Source organism: Protopterus annectens, chromosome 9.part0 (genome assembly GCF_019279795.1).
Source record: "Protopterus annectens isolate FY-2018-M chromosome 9.part0, PAN1.0, whole genome shotgun sequence".
NCBI lineage: Eukaryota > Metazoa > Chordata > Ceratodontiformes > Protopteridae > Protopterus > Protopterus annectens.
The window spans coordinates 401,289,180-401,316,235 of NC_056743.1; the positions used below are offsets into that span (position 1 = coordinate 401,289,180).

The following is a 27,056-nucleotide window of genomic DNA, read 5'->3' on the forward strand; positions in this document are numbered from 1 at the left end:
CGTCTTCAGGCAAGGTTTCTGCCGGGAGCACAGAACTCCTTAGCAGATGTGTTAAGCAGACAAATCATGGATCCCCACGAGTGGAAACTGGATCTTCATGTATTTCAGAAATTGACAGTGTCCTGGGGAACTCCAGACATAGATCTGTTCGCTTCTCCACTAAACCACCAGCTGCCAAAGTTTTGCACAAAGCGGTTTCATCCCACAGCTTGGAAGGTGGATGCTCTTTCATTCAGTTGGAAAAATCTTCATGTGTATGCCTTTCCACCTCTGCCTCTCCTCCCAAAGGTACTTCTGAAGGCCAGACAGGACAAGCCAAGGATGATTTTGATAGCTCCAGATTGGCCTCGACAGCAGTGGTACCCATTACTGAGAAGTCTGGTACGGACGCCTCCATGGCCTTTGCCTTTGATTCCTCATCTGTTGTCCCAGGAGGACAGTCATTTGCTCAATGTCAAGCTTCACTCTCTTCACCTAACAGCATGGCATATTCTGTTTTAAACCATAAAGGGTCTCAACTTCCACAACAAGTTTTGAATGTGATTTTGGAAGCTAGAAGGCCTAGTACAAGGAAAGTGTACGCAGATAAATGGAAGAGATTTTTATTTTGGAGTGCAGCTAAGGCTTTGGATGTTTCTGAGCCTGATTTAAGTGTGGTTCTTCAATATCTTACTGAGTTATTGGACAAAGGTTTGTCCTTCTCTTCTGTTAAGATTCATGCTGCAGCAATTTCAGCTCACTATGACTGTGACCCACCATTGTTTTCTCATCCTTTGTTCAAGCAATTTCTTAGAGGGGCAAAGAATATAAGACCCCCACGTAGAGCTCCTACTCCTGCTTGGGATCTCAATTTTGTGTTGGAGAAACTCACTCTACAACCTTTTGAGCCTGCAGCTACTGCTGAGTTGAAATATTTGTCATGGAAGACTGCTTTTTTGTTGGCCATTACCTCTGCAAGAAGGGTTTCTGAATTGCAGGCCCTTATGGCAGTTGAGCCTTTCTTGATTTTCCATAAGGATAGGGTATCTTTACGTACTAATCCTTCCTTTATGCCTAAAGTGGTTTCTAGTGTGGCTTTAAACCAAACTATTCATTTGCCCACTTTTTATGCAAATCCCCAAACTAAAGGGGAAAGGATTTTGCACACTTTAGATGTACACAGGCAGTTGCGATATTATTTGGACAGAACTAAAGGGTTCAGACAATCTCAGCAGTTGTTAGTTTCTTTTGCTTTGTGCTCTCAGGGCAAGCCCGTGTCAAAACAAACTATTTCTAAGTGGATTGGATTTTGCATTTCTTTCTGTTGTTCCCATCATGGCAAAGAGATTCCAGCTGGGATTAGGCCTCATTCCACTAGGGCTACTGCCACTTCAACAGCTTTTTTGAGGGGTGTGGCTACTAAGGATATTTTGGAGGCAGCCACTTGGAGTTCAGTGCATACCTTCTCTAGGCATTACCACCTTCCTCTGTACTCTAAATCCAGGGCTGGTTTTGCCACTGCTGTGTTGCAGGGCATCTTGGCAGCCCCTGCTTCATTATAGTTTAGCCATCCTCCCTTACCTCTGCTTTGGGATTCTACCCAAGTGTTAGGACTGCAGCAATGTGAGATGAAGAACATAGTACAGTTTTGTACCTACCATAAATGTAGATGTTCGAAGATCCACATTGCTGCAGTCCAATTTACCCTCCCTCCTTCCCCTCTGTAGTTTGAGGTGGTTGTGTGGGCTGGGTTATCCCTCTGAGGTATAGTGTATATATTGTATATATTGTACATATTTTTGGTGTTAGGCTAGTTGGTTGTTTAGTTGTTGTCTATGGGTTTTGACCTTTCTTTTTAGGGTCTTCTGACATCTGGGGCAAGAAAAGACTGAGGATATGACGTCGGTCATGCGCATTTGTACCCTGACGTTCTGATGTCAGTCAAATGCGCCTTGACCGACGTCAGCCTTATACTCTGATATTCGGGCCGACCGAGGGACAGCGGACTACCCAAGTGTTAGGAGTGCAGCAATGTGGATCTTCGAACATCTACATTTATGGTAGGTACAAAACTGTACTATATCTACCCTCCTTTGTTATATTTTCACTTCTGGGCCCCCCAGACATATCTTCACTACTGCAAATCAAATTCCAGTGTCCACCTATAAGTAATATTCCTCGCTGAAAACTGCCTATTTCTCTCAGACTTTTCTTAAGCTCCATTATAGCAGTTTTAGGTGAAATATAAATGTATGCCAGTGTAATCTTCCTCCCTTGGCAGTCGTTTCTTAACAGTACAAATCTGACATTATTATCTTTTTTATCCTCTTCTATCACTATTGGAGCTCCTCTTGCAATTAATATAAGTACTTCTCTTTTCCTTTCTCCCAGATATTCCACTGAATAACTATTCTGAAAATCTTTTTTTATCAAATATGTTCAGTTCTATCCAAGTGTCTCCTGTAACATAGCTGTTTGCACTCTATATATTTTAATATAGCCCACTATTCTTTCTTGTTTGTATTTATCTGTGAGACCATTGACATTTAGTCATTAAAGAAAGCGTCATTGTATTAAAAAGTTATTATTATCACGTTTTAAGTATAACACCTTTTTTGTTAAATGTTTAGTTCCAACTTTTGTGTTACATGCATACTGTGTTTGGCAGGTTTAACTTTTATATGGTTGCTTCTTGTCATATCCATTTGAGCCTAAGTCACATATTATAAAACTTTGTTTTATTGAAATCCCTCAAACAAAAAACAAACAAAAAAAATACTACCTAAAACTTAATTTAATGCTAACACACAAAACTACTTGCATATTGAAATATTGAAGTTTTACTCTCCTAGTAGGAGTAAATGTCCCAAACTGACAGCCCCACTCACATAGTTGAGTTAATCTAAATTGGGATAGCCATGCTAAGACGCATGGTGCAGCCTGTGCTTTCACTAAGTGCTAAGTGGTTTTGTCTTATCTTTAAAGCTCTCCAAGCTGGGAAAACCCCTGAATACTTTCAGAGAACTTTATCTCCTAGCCAGTTTCTCTCTTCTTTTTCCCCCCAGCCAATCACTCTCCACCAGACTGCAACCAATTTCTCATGATCAGTTTGTCTCAATGGAGACATGATGGCTAGATACAGAACTACTACTAAGCCTGCATTCATTTGCTAGAAGAAAACCTCGTAATATTCAATATTCTTTTTCATTTACTTGTTTGTCATAAAACCTATTACTAAATCAGTCTAAGGTCCTTAAATCAGTCATTCCCCCATGCAAGAATAAGAAAAAGCACATTAATTTTTCATCTGATGTTGTCAGTCTTCACATAATCCTTGACTGTGGGCTCGGTTCCGAGCCTCGAAGCCAACTTGACTGTTACTCCAGTTCGTGCCTTCCAAAACTCTTGAGCTAAGCTCTACCCATAATGCTCCTCGCCAAATCACCTCAGATCGCGTTTGGTGCTTCATAGTGCCAGACACGTTCTCTCTGAGCTCTTGAGCGAAAGCTATTGTTTAAGAAAATTGGAAGTTAGATTTTTCTGATTTCACTTTTCTGACCATCTCTTACATCTGTACCACCCGCTCCTCCCTTTGACAGTTTAGCTTGTGTGTGCATGTGTTTTCTCTTACTTACCATTAGGTAGTTTTTCTCAAGTACCCTTTTTGGTACTTCTCTCCCTTTTACCTTCAGGTAGTCTTTAATACCATAGCTGGTATTTCCTTTCTGCTTTCCTTTACTTAGGGTTTTTCATCTTTCTTCTCTGACTTGTTAGTATGACAGGTTTTGTGTGTGTGTGTGGCCTTTGTCTTTTTTGTAATGGCTGACAAACCCTGCAAAGGCACTTCTGGGTTCAAGAGGTGTCAGAAATGTGACAGGAAGATGCCAAATTGAGATGGACACACTCTTTGGGTATATTGTCTTGGTGTGGTCCATCTACAAGAAAGCTGTCAGAACTTTAGCCACAGGATTCTGATTGAATGTAAAAATAAATTAATTTTGAAAGGTTTGTTTAAGTCGGACTTTGACAAGACTTTATCTGGTCTGAAAACTGAAGCAGATTCATCATCTTCCTCCTCCTCTTCCAAATCAAAGAAAAGAAGTTAGTCAGATCTGACACCTTTTTCAGAAACACCAGCTAGAATTGCCAAGTTTCCCTCGGTGCTGATGGCCTCCTTGGAACTGGTGAGCCAAAATATTCAGTCGTCAGTGCCAACAGTCCCTGTTTCTGCATCAACTTCTTCACCAATGTCTTCAGTACTGACGTCAACTAAAGACACTTCTCCTTCGGTTCCAACAAAGTGTTAGGAATCGAAGGAGCTTTCACTTATATTTTTACCAAGTACCAGATATTCTCCCTCAGTAGATCCTTTTTTGGACTGTCCTCCCAGTCCCATTTTGAAGACATGTCCACCAAAATCTCCATCAGCTTCCTCAGTTCGATCCACCAAGAGTTTGTCCAAATCTGACATTGAGACTGGTTGATCAGACCCTTACAGTGAGGGGATTACCTCCTTCCTCGGTTCCTAGCAACGTTAGCTCTAGAACTCTACCTTCTTCCACACCACTGCTTATTCCTCCTTCGACTCCACCTGAGTTTTTGGAGCCCTTGGTACTGGCTTTCCTGGCTTCAACTGCTTTGGTGCTGGCCAGAGCCTCTTCTCCAGCACTAATAGCTACCATGAATTCTTTGGGTTTCTCGGACTGAGAGACCTTCCATAGTCAAGATTTCGTTGCCAGTTCCAAGGAGTGGGGTTTGACTTCGATTCTTTTGGAGATGTCCATGCCCGCCCCTCTGTGCTTCATCATATGTAAGCTCAACTCTGGCTTCGGCTTCAGAGGTGGCCTCTGTGCAGGGTGGGACCACGGTTCTGGGCTCCCATCCCTCTACAGGGGAGGGCCTGCCTTCCAAGCCACAGAGAGGGCTTTGTCCATGGTGGACAGTCTGTCCCATCCCTGTTGGTCTAAACATCTTGTCCATCCCCTAGACCTCAGCTTCCTCTAGTCTCTCCCCTGGGACAGAGGGCTCAAAAGTCTCAAGATCAAACCCCATTTGTTATGTCATCTTCAGATAGCTCTCTGGAACACCCCACTGAAAAGGTACCTTCGAAGAGAAAGTGCAAGAGGAAGTACTTGGACTCCACTGAAGAGTCCTTCACAGAAGATACAGATTTTGATGAGGGGGAAGCTTCCCCTAAGTCACCCCCTGAAGATGTTTCCTTCAGAGACATCCTAGAAGATGTTCTTCATCTCACATTGCTGCAGTCCTAACACTTGGGTAGTCCGCTGTCCCTCGGTCGGCCCGAATATCAGAGTATAAGGCTGACGTCGGTCAAGGCGCATTTGACTGACATCAGAACGTCAGGGTACAAATGCGCATGACCGACGTCATATCCTGAGTCTTTTTTGCCGCATGGTCCGATGCAGAAGCAGTGTTGCAAGTGCCGTTCGGCATTCTGAAATTTTTCGAATTCAGAGTTTCAGACCGAAGTCAGAGTTGGTTAAGTACCCCGTTGGGGAATATTTTGGTTTTTTCTTGCCTCAGTGGTTTACCGGATGTCAGAAAAAGTGAATAACTGTATTTCTTGTGGGAAACAGATACCGCATAGGGATTACCATAATTTGTGTATACCTTGTTTAGGACCTGAGCACGACGTTGTTGGATGCCGCTTTTGTGCTAGGTTTAATAAACGCACTATAAAGCGGAGGTTGGATTGTGCAAGGTTGGTCTTTGGGAAGCGGTGCAATTACAAAATGCCGTCGGATGCTCCGACGCCGGCTTCCTCAAAGAAGCGCAAGGACAAGGCAGTTAATCCTAGGTTAGAGGAGTCGTCCGAACCGGGCGCCAGTTCTTTAGAGGTGTCAGTGGAACCGGTGGTTCCGACGGAGGCCTCTCTGGAGTCCCAGGGAGAAACTTTGATTTTACAGGATGTGGCCTCCCAGGAGGCAGGGCAGGTTGTAGGGGCTTCTCAAGTAACTGTACTCCCCTCCCTTCCTAAGGGGTCTAGGCCCTCTCTTTCTGCTTCCAAGGCTTCTCCTAGAGGCAGGTCTAGTTTAGCTTCTGTGGGTGTCACTCCCAGTTCTTCAGGTGCTGTGCCCAAGAAGCACATGCTCAAAATGGCAGAGGATTTAATTACTTTAATTAGAGGCTCTATGCCCCCTCCTGATAAGAGGCCTAGGATGGAACCTGTGTTGGGGGATTATGAGCAGGCTTCGGATGTGTCTGAGTCTTCGGCTGAAGACTGGCAGGAGTATTCTCATTATTCTGATTCTGATGTGGATGATTCTACTCCTTCTGCTTCTCCTCCTAAGGATTTTTCTTTTTCAGAGACCCTTCACTCCATGAGAGAGCATTTTAAATGGGAAGGTCAGGATTTCTCTGATTCCAGGAAAAGGCTTAGGGAATTTTTGTTTTTACCCCAGCATAGGCCTTTAGCTATACCTCCTGTTCTGAATGCGGTGGAAGATGTGTTTGCAGAGGCTTCTCTTAATCCTGATTCTTTGCCTCCTGCTCCTGTTAAACCAGATAGGTATTACAGGGTGCCTGAAGCTCATAAGTATCTTTTAAGAGTCCTAGGGCAGACCCAGAAACTGTTAGCCAGGGGCCTAAGGGTGTTAAGGCTTCTGTTGTCAAGAATCCGGTTCCTGCAGATAAAGAGGCCAGGGCCTTGGATAGGTGGGGAAAGAAAGTTTATACTTCTTCCACTCTAGCCATGAGAGCTTTGAATTGCCAGTTTCACATGTTGAAATATCAAAATTATCTCCTTTCTCAGTTGAAATCTAAGGTTGATGCTCTGGCGGAAGGTATTGACTGTAAAGAGTTACAAGATTTAGTGCATGTTTCTGAACAGGTGGGTAAGCATTCTTTGCAATGTGGTTTTGATGCTGTACAGGCCTCGTCTAGGGTGGCTGCCACTGGGTCAGTTCTTCGCAGGCATGCCTGGCTGAGGGATCAAAATTTATCTGACCATGTTAAAACTAGGATTTTGGATGCCCCTTTGCAATCTGATGTCTTGTTTGGTTCTCCTGTTGAGGCAGTTTTAAAGAAAATGGAAGACAAGGCTAAGTCTATGCAGACTGTTAAAGATTTTTTGCAGGTTCAGCCTCCAAAGTTTAGTAGAAATTGGCCTACTAAAGGGTGGACGTATCCTTCTTATGATTCCCAGTCTAGGGGTAGATCTAGACGTGGCAGGGGCAGAGGTCAGGGCTCTTTCAGGCCCAGAACAGGGAGTTCTCCTGCACAGTCTTCGAGTGAGGGCAGGGGTCAGTCCTTTCGTAAACAGACCCAATGACCTACCTTTTCAGCTGCCAGAACCTTCTCGCTTGGCAGCACCTTTGGGAGGAAGGTTGGCACTTTTCAAAGAAAATTGGAGTTTGATTACCCAAGACAAATGGGTACTGGATATCATACATCACGGTTACAGGTTTTATTTCCATACCTTGCCTCCTTTCAAAGGCATGCCAGACATTCCTCCTCGACAAAGAATAGAGGCTCACAAGCAAATTTCACTGCTACTCCAAATAGGCCCCATACAGCCGGTTCCTATGCCAGAAAGGGGCCTAGGATTTTATTCTCGCCTGTTCCTAGTCCCAAAGAAGGGGAACACGTGGAGACCAATTTTGGATTTATCTATCCTCAACACTTATCTGGACATTCCCAAGTTCAAAATGTTGACGTTGCAGCAGCTTTTACCTCTGCTGGGCAAAGAGCATTGGATGGTAACTTTGGATCTCAAGGAGGCTTACCTTCATGTTCCTATCAGACTAAGTTGCAGGAAGTATCTGCGTTTTCGAGCTGGGACTTCTCACTATCAGTTCTCTGCATTGCCCTTTGGCTTATCTACTGCCCAGAGTGTTCACGAAAGTTCTGGCTCCAGTGATAGCTTTCTTCAGGCTAAAAGGAATACAGATCTATCCTTATTTGGACGACTGCCTGATTCTGGCTCAAGGAAGGAAAGAGCTTCTTCATCATTTGGAATATGTGATAGCAGTGCTAAGATGCCTGGGGTATTCTGTGAACGAAATAAAGTCCAGTCTAGTACCCTCTCAAGACATGTGCTTTCTGGGTGTGAGACTGAATACAGCATCCCAGATGGCCTTTTTAACCCCGGACAAACAAAAGAGTCTATCCCTTTACTTCCATCAGCTATCTCATCAGTCCGGGCTGACTGCAAGGACAGTCCTTCAAGCCTTAGGGTTCATGGCATCTTGTATTCTGGTGCTTCCCAATGCCAAACTGCATATGTGGAAGCTACAATGGTATCTCAAAAATGTATGGACACAGCACTGCCAGGATCTGGACACTGTCATTCAAATAATACCTTGCATTCAAAAGGAATTTTTGTGGTGGGCTCAGGAATGTCACCTAAACAAGGGACTCTCTGTGACCCGGCCAGAGGCGAGTCAGATTTTAACAACAGATGCCTCAGACATAGCTTGGGGAGCTCATCTAAATGGAAAGTGGATACAAGACAAGTGGCCTGCCAGACTACAACATCTACATATCAACATGAAGGAGATGTTAGCAGTCCAGTTTGCATTAATAGCTTTCAAGGATTTACTTCTTCCAGGGCAGGTGTTGATTCTAACAGACAACACAACTGTCATGTGGTACATCAACAAGCAAGGGGAACACATTCTTATCCTCTATGCAGGCAAGCAATGATTTTGTGGGAGACTGCTCTCAGTTTACAACTAAGTCTTCAGGCAAGGTTTCTGCCGAGCACAGAACTCCTTAGCAGATGTGTTAAGCAGACAAATCATGGATCCCCACAGTGGAAACTGGATCTTCATGTATTTCAGAAATTGACAGTGTCCTGGGGAACTCCAGACATAGATCTGTTCGCTTCTCCACTAAACCACCAGCTGCCAAAGTTTTGCACAAAGCGGTTTCATCCCACAGCTTGGAAAGTGGATGCTCTTTCTTTCAGTTGGAAAAATCTTCATGTGTATGCCTTTCCACCTCTGCCTCTCCTCCCAAAGGTACTTCTGAAGGTCAGACAGGACAAGCCAAGGATGATTTTGATAGCTCCAGATTGGCCTCGACAGCACTGGTACCCACTACTGAGAAGTCTAGTACGGAAGCCTCCATGGCCTTTGCCTTTGATTCCACATCTGTTGTCCCAGGAGGACAGTCATTTGCTCAATGTCAAACTTCACTCTCTTCACCTAACAGCATGGCATATTCTGTTTTAAACCATAGAGGGTCTCAACTTCCACAACAAGTTTTGAATGTGATTTTGGAAGCTAGAAGGCCTAGTACAAGGAAAGTGTACGCAGCTAAGTGGAAGAGATTTTTATTTTGGAGTGCAGCTAAGGATTTGGATGTTTCTGAGCCTGATTTAAGTGTGGCTCTTCAATATCTTACTGAGTTATTGGACAAAGGTTTGTCCTTCTCTTCTATTAAGATTCATGCTGCAGCAATTTCAGCTCACTACGATTGTGACCCACCATTGTTTTCTCATCCTTTGTTCAAGCAATTTCTTAGAGGGGCAAAGAATATAAGGCCCCCACGAAGAGCTCCTACTCCTGCTTGGGATCTCAATTTTGTGTTGGAGAAACTCACTCTACAACCTTTTGAGCCTGCAGCTACTGCTGAGTTGAAATATTTGTCATGGAAGACTGCTTTTTTGTTGGCCATTACCTCTGCAAGAAGGGTTTCTGAATTGCAGGCCCTTATGGCAGTTGAGCCTTTCTTAATTTTCCACAAGGATAGGGTATCTTTACGTACTAATCCTTCCTTTATGCCTAAAGTGGTTTCTAGTGTGGCTTTAAACCAAACTATTCATTTGCCTACTTTTTATGCAAATCCCCAAACTAAAGGGGAAAAGATTTTGCACACTTTAGATGTTCACAGGCAGTTGCGATATTATTTGGACAGAACTAAAGGGTTCAGACAATCTCAGCAGGTATTAGTTTCTTTTGCTTTGTGCTCTCAGGGCAAGCCCGTGTCAAAACAAACTATTTCTAAGTGGATTGGATTTTGCATTGCTTTCTGTTATTCCCATCATGGCAAAGAGATTCCAGCTGGGATTAGACCTCATTCCACTAGGGCTACTGCCACTTCAACAGCTTTTTGAGGGGGTGGCTACTAAGGATATTTTGGAGGCAGCCACTTGGAGTTCAGTGCATACCTTCTCTAGGCATTACCACCTTCCATTGTACTCTAAATCCAGGGCTGGTTTTGCCACTGCTGTGTTGCAGGGCATTTTGGCAGCTCCTGCTTCATTATAGTTTAGCCATCCTCCCTTACCTCTGCTTTGGGATTCTACCCAAGTGTTAGGACTGCAGCAATGTGAGATGAAGAACATAGTACAGTTTTGTACCTACCATAAATGTAGATGTTCAAGATCCACATTGCTGCAGTCCAATTTACCCTCCCTCCTTCCCCTCTGTTGTTTGAGGTGGTTGTGTGGGTTGGGTTATCCATCTGAGGTATATTGTATTTTGTATATTGCATTTTGTATATATTGTATATATTATACATATTTTTGGTGTTAGGCTAGTTGGTTGTTTAGTTGTGGTCTATGGGTTTTGACCTTTCTTTTTAGGGTCTTCTGACATCTGGGGCAAGAAAAGACTGAGGATATGACGTTGGTCATGCGCATTTGTACCCTGACGTTCTGATGTCAGTCAAATGCGCCTTGACCGACGTCAGCCTTATACTCTGATATTCGGGCCGACCGAGGGACAGCGGACTACCCAAGTGTTAGGACTGCAGCAATGTGGATCTTCGAACATCTACATTTATGGTAGGTACAAAACTGTACTTTCTTAGAGGGTTGGCTAGAATACCCTCCAACCTTCCTCGGAGAAATTGGTATACTTAGAGGCTTTTCTTGCCCAGCCCTCTACCTCTTGGATCTCTCCTCCTGCTAGACGATCTTATTAAGCTGATCACTCAGGGGTCTTGGAAGATACCTGACTCTATCAAGCTGATCCCAAAGAGACCTGACCATATTCTCTCTGCCCCTCAGGATTAACAACACTGGGCCAAAAGAATTCCTGTGGATGCCACGGTGGTAGTGGCAGCCACCAAAAAGGAACTTGCTGATGAAAGTCCCACTATCCATCCTCCTAACAGAGTGTAAGGACAATGGATAGATTTGGGAAGCATGTATATGCTTAATCGACCTTCACTCTCAGGTCCTTGAATTACATGGCATATTTTATGAGGCTTCAAATAAATCTGATTAAAGACCTGTCATATACTCTTTTGGGATCAATATCCGAAGGAGTTTGAGACAAAATGGCTTCTTAGCTTGCCACCCTAGAATCCATCTCCAGCTCGTCTATGTGGCTAATTGCTCATGCTGCCGAAGGGACAACAAGAGCAACGGGTTCAGGTGTAGCAAGCTGGAGGCACACCTGGATTCAGTTGTTATTTTTGCAGAGCCATTTAAGTCTTCTTTCATCAACTCTCCATGTGATGGAACTTCCCTATTTGGTCCCAAAGTTAAAGAGACTCTACCCAGATGTGAGAAAGATGGGAAGACCCTTTCTGCTGTGGGCTTATGCTTTTCCACTCCTCAGTGGCCTTATTCCAGGAACCAGAGAAGTGGGAGGTTGTGGTTCACAGGACTCACGTGGGAATGAATTCCTGCAGGGCAGAGGGGGGAGTAGTAATGGAAGATGCCACACAAGAGACAGAAATGGCCTGCAGAATCAGGGTTCCAGGGACTCTTTCCTTGGTAACTCCTGTCAGTACTCCTGAAAGGCCCAATTGCCTTCCTCTGGAGGCAGTTAGGGGGTGATTATTCCTGCACCAATCTGCCTGGCTAAGTATAACAATGGACAAATGGGTGCAAAGGATTATAACCAGAGGTTACAACATCCCCTTTTTTCGAAGAACCAAAAAGACTAAAAAACCCAGATGGTTCCACCCAGTTACAGGGATCCAGCAGTCTTAGAATTTCAAAAACTGTTAGACAAAAGAGTCATCCAAGCAGTCCCACCAGACCAGCGAGGATCTGGGATTTACTTAAGATTCTTCTTAGTGCCAAAGAAAACCGGGGACTGGAGACCAATTTTGGATCTCAGTCAGTTGAACGAATTTGTTCAGCAAACAAAATTCTGGATGGTCTAGGTTTTAGTCTATACTTCCTTTCTTGGAAAAAGACGATTGGATGTACTCAGTAGATCTTCAGGATGCATATTAATCATATAAAAATGGACAAGTGGTCCAAACGATTCCTGCACTTCTAGCTGGTAGCCAGTAATCATCAGTTCAGGGCCCTCCCCTTTGGTCTCACCACAGCCCCCAGGCTGTTCATCAAATGCATAGCAGTGGTAGCAGTTAACCTCAGACTGCTAGGATTCCAGGTGATTCCATATCTAGACAACTGGCTCCTTACTGCTCCCACCAGGCGGTCTACTCGTAAATGCAGGAGATGATACTCTTCTCCTTTGTTCCTGCTTAGGAATCACTGTAATCCACAAAAAATCCCATTTAGAACCTTCCCAGCAGCTGGAATCCATTGGGAGCTATGCTTGACACAGTCACCAGCATTGCATCTCTTCCCCTAGAAGGACTTCAGAGGATCAGATCACAAGTCAGCCAGATCATTCACAGCAAGAAAGTAAGAGTGAGACTCATTCTATAGACTCTAGGGTCAGTGGTAGCCTTTATCACTCTGCGTCCCCTAGCAAGATATCACATGCAAATTCTTCAATGGCTTCTAGCCTCCTAATGGTCAATTAATGTCCCATCTGATTGTGATCACCACTCGATGCAAGGAAGACCTGAGCTGATGGCTTCACTCCAACAAAATCTCATCGAGCCACCCCTTTGTCCCTCCTCAACCCCAAGCCATAGTGACCATGGACACATTCCAGATAGGGTGGAGGGGACATTATCTGGGAAAGACAGTCCAAGGCACTTAGGCCCAGCTGGAGGCCAATTTGCATATCAGTGTTCTAGAGATGAGGGAAGTGCTTTTAATGTTGCAGGCATTTCAAGATACTCTCCCCTTGGGAATGATTGCAGTTCAAACAGACAATATGTTGGTAGTCTGGTATATCATCTAGCAAGGAGGAAACAGAGCTTACCATCTTTGTCAAGCAGCGCTCGGAGTGTGGCATTGGGCAATTTCTTCCGACCACTTTCTAGTGGCAGTGCACATTCCGGGGAGCTCCAGTGTAACTGTGGACAAACTGAACAGGTCCGTCCTCATGCCTCATGAGTGGTCTCTCAGTCCAGTAGTGGCAGACAAGATAATTCCAGCTTTGGGGCCAACCTTACTGTGACCTCTTCGCCTCCCCTCTGAACAACAAGTGCAGCAGTTACATTGCCCTTATCCCCCCACCAGGGGATTCACCCATTTTTCTAGTTCCCCTAATATGTCAGTTTCTAAAGAAAGCCAACATTCTGGCCTCGACAGATCTGGTTTCCCTTCTTAAGGCCTCTTCTACTTTGGGAACCCTGGATACTGGACCCAGCTCCAGACCTATTGTCCCACCTGGAGGGACTGGTTCATCTGAATCTGCTGCATCTCAAACTCACTGCATGGCTTCTCCAGTTCCCATGATCGCCAGGCATCCCTCTTTCACCTCCCCTGTCCAGTGCATCATTGTGACCCACCACAAACCTTCAACAAGGAAATTATATCATAACAAGTGGCAAAAGTTTACTAAATGGTCGCTAGACTATAATCTTGACCCCTATTCAGCACCTGTTGATAAAGTTTTAGACTTTTTGTCTTTCATTCTTTGAGGCAGGTGCATCTAGTAATTTGAGTGCACCTTGCTGCGATATTTAAATTCCATGTTGGTTTAAATGGCTCATCTCTTATGTCACATAAACTTTGCAAAGCCTTTTTGAAAGGAACCTTAAGGCTCAGACCTCCATTTAAGGATGCCTCTGGACCATGGTATTTGAATTTGGTAGTTCAGTCGCTTGTTTGTCAACCCTTTGAGCCTTCGGCAAGTTGTGACTTAAAAATCCTGTCCTGGAAAACCTTATTTTTGGTAGCTATCACTTCTGCCTGAAAAATATCTGAAATATAAGCCTCATCATGCAAAATGCTTTCTGTTTCATAAGGACAAGGGCCTCCCCTCCAGACAAACCCCTCCTTTTTATGAAAGGTTGTTTCCGAGGCAAATATCAATCAGATTATACAACTCCCAGTTTTTTTCCCAATTTTTCCTATAAAGGGGAGTACTTACTGTCTACACTTGCTAGATGTACACAGGCAATTGCATTTTTATCTTCACAGAACAAAGAAAATCAGAAAATCTGACCAGCTATTTCTTTGCTTTTCTTCAGCCAGTTTAGGGTGCCCGGTATCTAAAGTTACTCTGGCTAATTGGCTTAAGAACTGTATCACCTTTTTTACAACAGAAAGGGACTCCACCTACCAGGACATGTTAGAGCCCATTCAACTAGAGCAATAGCAGCATCTGCAGTTTTTCATGCCAGAGCTTCTTTAGATGATGATTGTGCTGCAGCGATATGTGCATGTCCTCATACCTTTATTACACATTAAAAACTGGACCTGGTCTCTAGTGGAAATGCATCATTCGGCTCTATGGTGCTCAGGAATATTCTTCCGTGAGACCTCCCAAAATCCAGGTAGCTTGGGACTCTGTCCCATAGTCAAGGATTATGTGAAGATTGACAACATCAGATAAAGAAGTTATGTCTTGCCATATTGTTCCATCTCTGTTGTCGTTCTTCATTAATCCTTGGCATTCCATACTTCCACCCCCCACCCCACACACACACCTTAAGAACTCTTGGTAGATCTAATCTCTCTAAAGATTGGCTCTCATAGTAAAGTTTCAGTTAATACCTCTGATCTATTTCTTGTCTGTCTGTATTGTTTGCAAACTTGATCTGAGGTGATTTGGTGAGGACCATTATGGGTAGAGCTTAGCTCGAGAGTTTTGGAAGGCACAAGCTGGAATAATGGCAGAGTCTGTTCCTAGGCTCGGAACTGAGCCCACAGTTAAGGATTAGTGAAGATCGACAACACAGATGGAACGTTATGGTAAGACGTAACTTCCTTTTTGTCATGCTGTTTTAATGAGGTTTTTTTTTTTTTTTTTTTTTTAACATTGCAGTGCTTACATTTCTTAAAACTGAACAAGAAGAGAGAGAGAGAGAGAGAGAGAGAGACAAGAGAAAGAAGGGGGGAGATCAGCAGCGCCTATTTACAATCCTCATCACACTTAAAAAAAAAAAATAAATAACTGAGAAAACTTTACTTTATAGCATGCAACGAAAACTATACACCACAAAAATAGTTCTTTTAAAATGTTTTCTTTATTTACAGTTAACATTCTGTCCCCTCTTCCCCTTCCCCATTTTTCTGAACATTAATAACATGAAGTAGGGCATATACTTGAATCCCCAAAAGTCCAACAAATTCTGAAAAAGTCCAATATTTCCAGATTTTCTTAAACCAGCAAGATGTAACCGTTTTCTAAACAGCAGAACAACCTAAATGTTATCTGGAATTAGACGCATCTAATCTCAAGAAGCTACATTTCCATTTTTTTTTTTTTTTTTTTTTTTTTTATTTAATCTTGTTTCTAACACTTCATGTTCTTCCCCCTTTCTAAAATCTGTTAATATTTATATAATGGAAGTGCCCATTTTGTGAATCAACACACTGTGTAACTGTATTTTTCTTTACTAAGTGTATTTAATGTTTACTAAGTAAAGCGCAGTTAATTTACTTGTGTTTCCTTTGTAGGATACCTTATCTGAGTTTGAAAAGAAGTTCATCTGGATCAGTGCTGTACGCCAGTTAAAATGAATGGTGATCTCCATATGTTCTGTGCATTTCATTATTTTAAATTAAAAGTCTGATTTGTCTTTTGTTTCAGGACTGTTCCTTTGTTCATTATTGAATCTTTCTTGAAAGTTAAAACGTCTTCTTGTTTGCAATTGTTCCCTTCAGTGGCTTGTGACTTGAATGTTGATTTGTGGTTAATATAAATGTCTTACTTTTAACTGTTTTAACTGTGATCAAGGGATTGTAGTGATTCCACTGGTTTAAATGGCATTTGTTTGTTCTTTTGACTTTGTCTTTTTAAGCAGAAAAAAAGTTTCAAGAGTTTTATATTTTGTTTCAAAATATCAAATGTGAAAAAATGAAAACTGAAAAGAAGAAACAACGCTTTCAGCATCTTCGAGGAAAACTGTTTGGAGGCTTTGTCTTGTGAATCTCTACTATTGAGCCATTTTTGTGGGAGAAATTGCTTCGGTAAATTCATTGACAGCATTCCAAGTTCCGGACCAGCTGGTTTTTTTTCTTCTTTAAAGGAAAAGCTTACCAAGTAAAAGAAATGAGGACTGTTGCATTAACTCATTGGGGTTTGACTGATGGTGAATTGTACTAAAAAAGTGTCATGCATAACGGACATGTTCTAGCACTTGAAAATAATACCTTTTGCAGGTGAATGAGCTGCTGTTTGTAAAATTAGTGATTAGAATGGGTGAAAAAGTTGTGAAGTGCAGAAATACTGGAGGGTGCCCCCCCCCCCAAAGAGCTTTTATTTTGGGGAGTTCTTTACAGTTCATGGTGGAACATTTTGACTGGGCTTATTTTAAATTTTTGTTAGCCCTTTAATTTTACTGGTGTTGCTGCTTGTGACTCTTGTTATATTTTTCCATTTTGTGATACTCCCAAGACTTTAATAATACCAGTTTTGCAGAGTCCATATACGTCTTTCCTAACTTGATGTAGATGTGCTTTGATTTTGGTCAGATTACTCTGCATTCTGCAAAGTCTGGTAAGAAATTAAAGTTCTTGTTTCCTGATGTTCATCGTGCATACAGCTGCAGTCATAACAGATGGGTTCTCCTGCCGTCAGGCGGGTCCTCAGTCGGCCGAATTCCAAAGTCTAGGTCCGGCGTCGGTTGTCGTCACTTCTTCCCTGATGTCAGTGCGACAGGGGTATAAAAGAACCAGCCAACGCCATTTTCTTCAGTCTTTCTTGCCGCGCGGTGCCCGAAGCAGAAGCAGTTCGCAAGTGCCGGTCAGCCAGCTCCTGAAATTACGAAAATTTTGAAACCGAAGTCTTCTTGAAAGCTAAGTACCCCGTTGGGGAAACTTTTCTTGCCTCAGACCGATGTCAGACAAAGTTAATAATTGTATTTCATGCGGGAAGCAAATACCGCATAAGGATTTCCATTCCCTTTGTATTCCTCGTTTAGGCCCAGACCACAACGTCTCGGTCTGTCGCTTTTGTGCTACATTCAACAAACGCACCATTAAGCGTCAGGCGGAGTTCGCCCAGCATTATTTTGGCAAAACATTTAACTATATTATGTCGTTGGATACTCCGACTCCAGTTTTGTCTAAAAAGCGCAAAGATAAGGACCGACACCACGCCAAAGCCGACTACAAGTGGTCTGGTTCTCAGCAAGGCGCCTACACAGCCCCTGACTACCGACGACACTTCATTGGCGGTGTCTCCTGTGCCCGAGGTCGCAAGCTCCTCGGCCCACACCCCGACTACAGATACCGAAGCCGCTCTTGGCGGTGAATCTCAAAATGTGGACAGGTCTACCTCCTCTCAAGGTGTCTTCAGACCTTCCTCTTCTTTTTCCATCAAGGCTTTCACTAAGTCTAAAGCAGCCATGCATTGTAAGAGACAAGCTACACAGGGCCCATCTCCAGGCCCCATGCCTAAAAAACAAATGCTTAAAATGGCTGAGGATTTAATTACTCTTATTAGGGGTTCTCAACCCCCCCCCCCCCGGACAAAAGGCCCAGAGTGGAGGAAGAATCCCCCTCCTCTGATCAGGGCTCCATTATTTCAGAGCACTCTGATGATCAGGAACATTCTTACTCCCCTTTTGAAGACTCTGATGCAGAGGAGTCCATTCCCTCTGTATCCCCCCCCAGAGGATTACTCATTTGGGGAAACTTTGCATACCTTAAGGGAACACTTCCACTGGGAAGGCCAAGATTATTCAGATTCCAAGAAAAGGCTTAGGGAATTTCTCTTGCTACCTCAGCACAGGCCTCTGGCTATACCTCCTGTCTTGGACATACTAGATGATGTGTACTCGGAGGCCTGCCTTAACCCGGATTCTCTACCTCCAGCCCCAGTCAAGCCTGACAGGTACTACAGGGTTCCTGACTCACACCAATTTCTATACAAAAGCCATGCTGCTGACCCAGAAACCATCTCACAGGGCCCCAAGGGAATTAAGGCCTCCACTGCTAAAAATCCATTACCTTCCAAGAGAGATTCCAGATCCTTAGAAAGGTGGGGAAAAAAGGTATATACCTCGGCTACCTTAACCATGAGGGCATTAAACTGTCAGTTCCATATGCTAAAATACTAACAGTTTTTGTTATCACAATTGAAAAGTAAAATGTCACAACCTGAACAACCAGGCTTGAAGGAGTTGCAGGATTTGATGGATAGTGCAGAACAAGTGGGTAAACATACCTTACAATGTGGTTTTGATGCTCTAGAGGCCTCATGTAGAGCTGCTGTTACAGGATCAGTCATACGTAGACATGCCTGGCTCAAGGAACAAACCTTGCCAGATCATGTCAAAGCTAAATTACTAGATGCCCCTCTACAAAAGGATGTATTATTTGGTGCTAATGCTAAGGAGGTATTAAGGAAAATGGAGGAAAAGGCTAAATCAATGCAAACTGTGAAAGATTTTCTACAGGTACAATCCCCACGTTTCAGTAGAAATTGGCCTTCCAAAAATTGGTCCTTTCCAGCCACGGACAGACCCCAAAGAGGTAGATACAGGTGCCCGAGGGGCAGAGGACAATCCCAAGGATCATTTAGAGGCAGACAATGGCAAGCTCCTACACAAAGAGGTGGTGAGGATAACTCGCAATCATTCATAAAGCAAGCCCAATGACTTTCCCCTTTGCATGCCAAGCAAGACTCAAATGGCAGCACCCTTAGACGGAAAACTGGCATTATTTTCAAAAAATTGGCATATTGTCACAAAAGACAAATGGATCCTGGACATTATAAACAGAGGCTACAGATTCCATTTTCACACCCTTCCAAAAATGAGAGGCATGCCAAACCTGCCACACAATCAAAGGGCAGAGGCACAAAGGCAAATTACAGATCTCATAGACATGAAAGCTATTCAAGAGGTACCTACACACGAACAAGGTCAAGGTTTTTATTCCAGACTATTCCTGGTACCAAGGAAGGGAAAAGATTGGAGACCTATTTTGGACCTATCCATCCTAAACACATTTCTACTCATACCAAAATTCAAGATGCTCACTCTACAGCAGCTTCTTCCCATGCTGGGCAAGAAGTCTTGGCTGGTAACATTGGACCTCAAGGAGGCATACCTGCATGTCCCAATCAGACAAAATTGCAAAAGATACCTCAGATTTCTTGCAGGTTCAACCCATTATCAATTCTCTGCATTGCCCTTTGGCTTATCTACTGCGCCCAGAGTATTCACGAAATGCCTGGCATCAGTAATTGCCTACTGCAGACTTCAAGGGATACAAATATACCCCTATTTGGACGACTGCCTGATCCAAGCGGACAACAAGCACATTCTTCTGAAACATCTGGCTTATGTAATAATGTTGTTGAACTCTCTGGGATACACAGTCAACAAAAAGAAATCAAAGCTAATACCCTCTCAGAAAATAATTTTCCTGGGTGCCAACTTGGACACAAACACCCAAATGGCCTACCTCACGCCAGAGAAGCAGGGGCAACTAACTCAATACTTCAGAGCACTAGCAGATTGCACCAGGCTGACTGCAAGGAAAATCCTGCAGGCTCTGGGATTCATGGCATCTTGCATCTTACTAATCCCATGTGCAAAGCTGCATATGAGGAAACTTCAATGGTACCTGAAAAACCTATGGTCTCAACACAGCCACAGTTTGGAAACAATAATACCACTAATTCCATGTCTTCAAAAGGAATTTCTGTGGTGGGCTCAAGCATGCCAAACAAACACAGGTCTCCCATTCAGCAAGCCTCAAGCAAATCAAGTCATCACAACAGATGCCTCGGACTACGCCTGGGGGGCACACATGACAGATCGGTGCATTCAGGGCAAATGGTCCCAAAAAGAAAAGCACCTTCACATCAATCAAAAGGAAATGCTAGCAGTAATAAATGCTATTATAGCTTTCAAAGACCTTCTGCAACCAGGTCAACTATTAATAAGAACGGACAACACCACAGTTATGTGGTACATAAACAGGGAGGAACACATTCATACCCCCTATGCAGACTGGCCATGTCACTTTGGAACATGGCCATGGACTTACAAATCGAACTACAAGCACAGTACTTGCCAGGCAAGGAAAACACGCTGGCAGACAACCTAAGCAGAAATATGACAGATCCACACAAATGGAAGTTGCATCCTCAAGTTTTTACAGAGATAATCCAAGCATGGGGAAGGCCAGACATAGATCTCTTTGCCTCCCACAAAAATCACCAATTGACAAAATTCTGCTCAAGGATTTTCCATCCAAAGGCCTGGAGAGTGGACGCTCTCTCTTTCAGTTGGACATCAAGGACAGTTTATGCCTTCCCCTCCTCTTCCTCTGCTGCCCAAAGTTCTATTGAAAACCAGAGCAGACAGACCAAAGATGATTCTCATTGCTCCAGACTGGCCAAGACAACACTGGTACCCACTCCTGAGGAGCCTGACGCATTCCCCACCATGGACCCTGCCTCTAATGCCTCTTCTCCTGACTCAGCACAGCTTCAAAACTCTTCACAGTCAGCTAAAAACACTCAATCTAGCCACATGGAAGATTCCTTAGCATCACAACAGACCCTACTCTCCAAGGAGGTGCAGGATGTCATTTTGGAGGCCAGAAGGCCGTCTACTAGGAAAGCTTACTCCGCAAAATGGAAACGGTTTTGTGTCTGGAATGAGAAAAAGGGCCAGGATCCTGGAAAACTGAATTTACCTCAAATATTACAGTATCTAGCTGAGCTGCTAAGCAGTGGACTTTCATTCTTCTCCATCAAAATCCATGCCTCAGCCATTTCTGCAGAATACAATACTGATCCACCCTTATTCTCTCACCCCCTCTTAAGACAGTTCCTCAGAGGGGCTAAGAATCTAAAACCCCCAAGGAAACAACCAATACCTGCTTGGGATCTCAATTTAATTCTGGAAAAACTGACCTTGCCTCCTTTTGAGCCAGCTGCCTCATCAGATTTGCAATATTTGTCCTGGAAAACAGCTTTCCTTCTGGCTATTACCTCAGCCCGTAGAGTTTCAGAACTACAAGCTCTCACGGCTGTGCAGCCTTTTATCATCTTCCATCAGGACAGAGTTTCCTTACGAACCAACCCGTCCTTTATGCCAAAAGTGGCATCCAGGATAGCTTTGAATCAGACCATACACTTACCTACCTTTTATCCTAATCCTCAAAACAAAGGGGAGAGATTACTACATTCCTTGGACATCCACAGACAACTGCGTTATTATTTGGACAGAACAAAGCCTTTCAGAAAATCAGAACAGCTCTTTGTGTCCTATGCTATAGGAGCTCAAGGAAAGCCAATTTCCAAACAGACAATCTCAAAATGGATAGCCCACTGCATATGCTTTTGCTATTCTTTTCATGGCAAAACTGTACCTACAGGCATCAGATCTCACTCCACTAGGGCCACGGCTACCTCTGCAGCCTTTCTCAGAGGAGTTCCTACCAAAGATATTTTAGAAGCAGCCACTTGGAGTTCTGTGCATACCTTCTACAAGCACTACCACCTTCCACTATACCCCAAATCTAGAGCGGGCTTTGCCACTGCAGTCTTGCAGGGCATTCTGGCTCCTCCTAGTTCCACCTAGTGCCTACCACCCCTTTCTTAGCTTTGGGATTCTACCCATCTGTTATGACTGCAGCTGTATGCACGATGAACATAGTACAGTTTTGTACCTACCATAAATGTAGATGTTCGAGTGCTAATACAGCTGCAGTCCAGGTTTCCCTCCCTCCTTCCCCTCTTGGGCAGGCCTATTGGCTGACATATCCTCATGCAACCAGATTGGGGTATTCATTCATGATGTATTTGCTTGCACTACTGTATTTTGTTTATATGGCATTGCTTTATTGCACTAATTTATGTATTGCCTTCCTTCTGGGGGCACCTGACATCTGGGGCAAGAAAAACTGAAGAAAATGGCGTCGGCTGGTTCTTTTATACCCTTGTCGCACTGACGTCAGGGAAGAAGCGACGACAACCGACGCCGGACCTAGACTTTGGAATTCGGCCAACCGAGGACCCGCCTGACAGCAGGAGAACCCATCTGTTATGACTGCAGCTGTATTAGCACTCGAACATCTACATTTATGGTAGGTACAAAACTGTACTTTATCTTCCCAGTCTTTAGCTCATTCATTCTTCAGGGTCAAGACGCTCTCATCTCCCAGTGGGAAGTGATGACTGGAAGTTGCTCTCACCCAAGCAGACGTGACTGTTTCTTGGGACATGCTTCACCTGGCTCACACATACAGGGGAATGCCTTTGTCGGAGTACTGTGAGGTTCTAGCTTCCTCTGTGAGAGTGGCAGCTGCTGTTTGAACATGAATTTTCCACAAGCAGGAGAAGTACCTGTGACTGCATCCTTCAAAAATGTGCGCATTATGGGCATTTCATTAGTCTTCCACCTGGTGACTTACATGTGCATTACTGTAGGGATTCTCATTGCTTCCATGTTACTGCACATGGTTTAAGTCCATGTTCGTAATCTGATGATGCATGCCGATCCCTGTATGCCAAGGAGGCAGGCTGATATTTTTTCCTTTATGTATGTAAACTCAAATAGTTTATGAAAGCCTTAAAAAAATTATGCTTCAAACAGCAGTTGTCAGATCACTTATTTTTTCTGGTTCACAAAGTTAAGTATATGAAGTTGTGCTGGAAAGTAAGACTTTTTTCCTTTGGTCTTAATGTGCATATGACTCTGCCATTACATTTCATTTGCACCATGAGGATACAGCAGCCCTATACTGCCAATGTTTAAACAGAAAGTCTTCCTACATGTGTAGAAATTTCTCTGGGAACTCAAGTGTAAACTTAAAGTTCTCTGGCTAAATTTTTTTTTAACCAAAGAGCTATGTACCATTTCTTTGTGTTGCATAATCATGTTATTCTAACTGTACTGTTTCTACTTAACTTGTAAATGACTTGCAGCTTTTATTTTGTAGTAAGCTCCTAGGCAAAAAAAGGGAAAACTGTCCTGTATACCTACCTTAAAATCCTTCTCTAAAATTCTGAGCAAGTTGTTGAACCAGATATTTGCTCCTGCATCACACCTGAAGAGAAGATGTACCTATTGAGTTTACCTAGTTGACATGTAAAACTATTTTATCCAGATTTTGCAAATGACTACATATAAAAAGGTAGTACTGTTTTTGGAATAAAACCAGTAGTTTTATGGTAGAAAACATTGGGGTGTCTTGCAAACCAGTGGGTTAAAGGCCAAATATCGATCAGGATTAAACCAGTCATTGTATTAACTTGGAGGCAATGTCTAAGGAGATGCAAAAATAATGTAGAAATATTCTAAATTTAGAAATGCCCTAAAAGTGAAAAACAAATGCTAAACCTAATGTGGTGGACCCCCCTACCCTTTTCTGATGGGCTCTTGTGCTTTATTCTCCTTTTGGCCATTGTGCACTTGATTGGGTCAGTAGTGTACCCCCAACCAGTAAACTATTCATGTACTCATTTCTTTCTTTATCTTTTTACAAGTCATTTAAGTTCGGAACAAGACTAGAGTTTTGCAATACGTGGATGAAACCTGTAATGTCGTTTTTTCATGTGGTGGACTAAATTACAAGTTCATTGTGTAGCACCTTGCTGCATTGAGGTTATCTTTTTCTTCATTGATCTTGAAGCAATACAATATAAAAATATGTATAGGCATCATGTAAAGCTTACACTTATTAGTTACCTTCTGTCAGTTCTTCGATTTATACAAGTGATTTCAGCAAATGTCACAGCACATTATCTTGGTATCCTCTTTTGTTCAGTGCAGTTAATACAGAGCATTATATTCTGCATGTTTTTCTCAAGGCATTTTCCTGTAAAATAGTGTAAGCTTTGTACATGATTATGTCCATGAATTTAACATGGGCCATAGCACGTTCTGTCCTGTTAGTGCAGAGATGAATGCATCTTACCCAAAAGCTAATAATGAAATACTTTCATTTTTCTTGCATCTGCATTAATTCTTGGCTATTATGCTGATAATTGTGCCAACTGTACTTCTGCCCCTCATCTAAAATGTTTTAATTCTGCTTTCCTGGTGCCAACAAACTCATCCTAGTCTGATTATTACTGGTGCTTATTTTCAGCATCCTCAGCCCTTCATCAGTTTATAAGCAATTATGCCCTTCTACGAGATAGGGCTGTAGATGTATTCACATCTCTGCCCTTTCATTTAATCTTATGACATCATTGAATTCTTTCCTCTAGATGTGTGTGTGTGGTCTAAGTAAAGTGTGTGTGGGGGGGGTTAACACAGATCACACATTGTTTTAGGTTTAATGCATTCATTCTCAGTAGCATAGGGACAGCCACGGTGGTACAGCGGTAGCGTTGTTACCTCACAGCAAGAGGTTCTCCTGTTTGATTCTCGGCTGGGCTTGGGAGTGCCTTCTGTGTGGAGTCTGCATGTCCTCCCCGCGGTTGGGTAACGTTCAAAAGACATGCGTGCATAAATGGGCGTGCCTTCGTTGAAGGTTGGGCGTCGAGCTGGCACCTTGGCATTTCTTAAAAATCTACTGCCAATCATTAGAGGACCGGAGTTCCGCTGTGGCGACCCCTTACCAGGAAAAAGCTGAAAGACAACCACCTTGTTCTGTCATATTTCACAAATATTATTGCATTGTAATCCCATATTAAGTTACTGGTTTTGTTACTTTTCATCTCCATCTCCCGAATCCTATCTCTGCTTCATTTCCAATGTACTCTCGATTCTTCTAGTCAACTCTTGCGCTCCTTTCCTTCTCTCCAACATTTTCCATTGAAACAGTGTTCTGTTAATCTGGTTGTCAACAATCTGTTCTGTGGCAAGGTGACCTATCTCCACACCTTCCTTTATCCATTGGTGTCCCCCAAGGATCTATCTTAGGCCCTCTCCTTTTCTCCCTCTGTACTAATAATCTACACACAGCTACTCCACATGGTTTTATAATACAGTATGCAGATGATTCAACACTTAACTGTGCTGCCACTTCTGTATCACCTCTTCATTCTCAAGCACAGGAATCTTTCACTTCTGTTGAAACATTGTTAGCCAATGCCCATCTAATCCTGAACCCAAACAAAACTAAGTTATTATTCTTCCAGCCTAACAAGACATCTGTCTCATGCCCACCATTTAATATAATAGCCAAAGACAATACTTTTTTCTCCCCGACAACCCATACAAAGCTTCTTGGAGTAGAAATAGTCAATAACCTAATATTTGACTTGCATGTCTCCCTAACAATAAAAAAGTCCATAAGAAATTTGGAAGTCTGTATAAGCGCAAAAGGTTCCTGACCAAAATGGCCAAAATTACATTAGCACAAGCCCATCTGCTCTCTACACTACTGTATGCCTCTCCAATTTTAACTGATCTTAGGAAAACTGGCCTATCTAAGCTAGAGGCATGTTATAATAAAATTGCTAATTTTGCATCTGACTGCCCATATAGAGCACATCATTGTACAGCTTTAAGAATACTAGACTGGCTTGAGCTTCCCAACATTATTCTTCGCAACCAACTCTTTCTAACGCACAAAATTGTAACACAACCAACCAGAATCCCTGCACTACAAAATCTCATCCTTCCTTACAGTTCTAGCAGACCCACTTTGTTCTAACAATAAGAATTTACTCACCATCTCCAAGGCCAGCAACACTACAGGAGAATCTTTATTTTCCAACTATATATCTCGTATTTGGAACTCCCTCCTTAACCCCATTCTCTCAATCTCATCCACTAACCACTTTAAGCCATCACTTATAGCTTATCTAAAAAAAATAAGTGGCTATGTTCCTGTACTAACCCTTCGTGAATGCTCTGATACATCACAGTATACCCCAGTCATTTCCAACTTCTTCCACTGTGTTTAATCTTTTATTCCTACTGGCCTGTCTTAACCTTATATCTTGACATAAGTCATATTTTCCAAATAGTACTAGCTAAGTTCAAAGCCTAGGTTTTGTTGTCATGATGTAACAAATTTGTATTTTCTTATGCATACTACATTTTGTTTACTTTATTGATTATTGTAATTTGTGCATTAAAATTTACTGTTACTCATGGAGCTTTTCTCCCCGGACATCCTCTGAAAAAGAACCTTAGTTAAATAAATAAGTAAATAAAAATAAACAGTAGAAACAATTTCATATGTACAGTCTCTCTGTGGTCTGTATTGCCAGACGAACAAGAAGCAGAATCTTCTCTTTCCAGCTCAGACTTTTGTATTTCCTCCTTAGCATGTACCTAATCAAAAGATTTTTCCTCCACCAGGGAGGAATACCTTGAAGACAGCTGCATACAGCCCTTTGAATCTCACACCTGCGTCTGGACATTCCCTGAATAGTGGAATGAATTTATTCCTCTTCTGCTGGTGTGCATTGAGTAGTCATTCTCCACAAATACTCTGCTGTCCCTCACTTTTAGTATTTTATCCTGCTACAGTTTTGTCAGAATCAACACTCCTTCTGCTGGTAGGATTGCATCTTTACTATTGAAGGTCTAGGTTGCTTTCTCTTAGCTAGGTTTGGAGCATACACACAATCTGCCCTTTAAAAGCAACTAACAACTCCTGTTGTGGAATACCAGTCTAGTTGCTTGTTTGTGCTTTCATGAAATTAATGCAGTCTGTTCCTTCCCACTTCTCTGGTATAGCTGAACATCTCAGGTTTTCCCTACATGCTGTCTCTAATTCTGTTATTTTTTTTAAACATCTCTTTCTGAGCAGTTTCATATTCAGCCTCTGATTTGTTGCAGCTTTATCACCCCATTTGAATACCTGTTTGAAGCTTCTTTCATTTTTTAAAGCCTTTTGTTGTTTGTGTTAATATACTGCATCAGTGTTTAATTTATTTTAATCAGGTCTGTGTGTAGTCGTCTTATCTTCC

The 27,056-nt window shown here is 42.8% G+C and overlaps 1 protein-coding gene across 1 annotated transcript in view; it reads left to right on the plus strand.

The window, feature by feature from the left end:
• BIN3 (bridging integrator 3) overlaps positions 1–27,056 on the plus strand; it is a 2,343,840-nt gene that overhangs the window by 2,083,919 nt on the left and 232,865 nt on the right. The window lies entirely within an intron of this gene.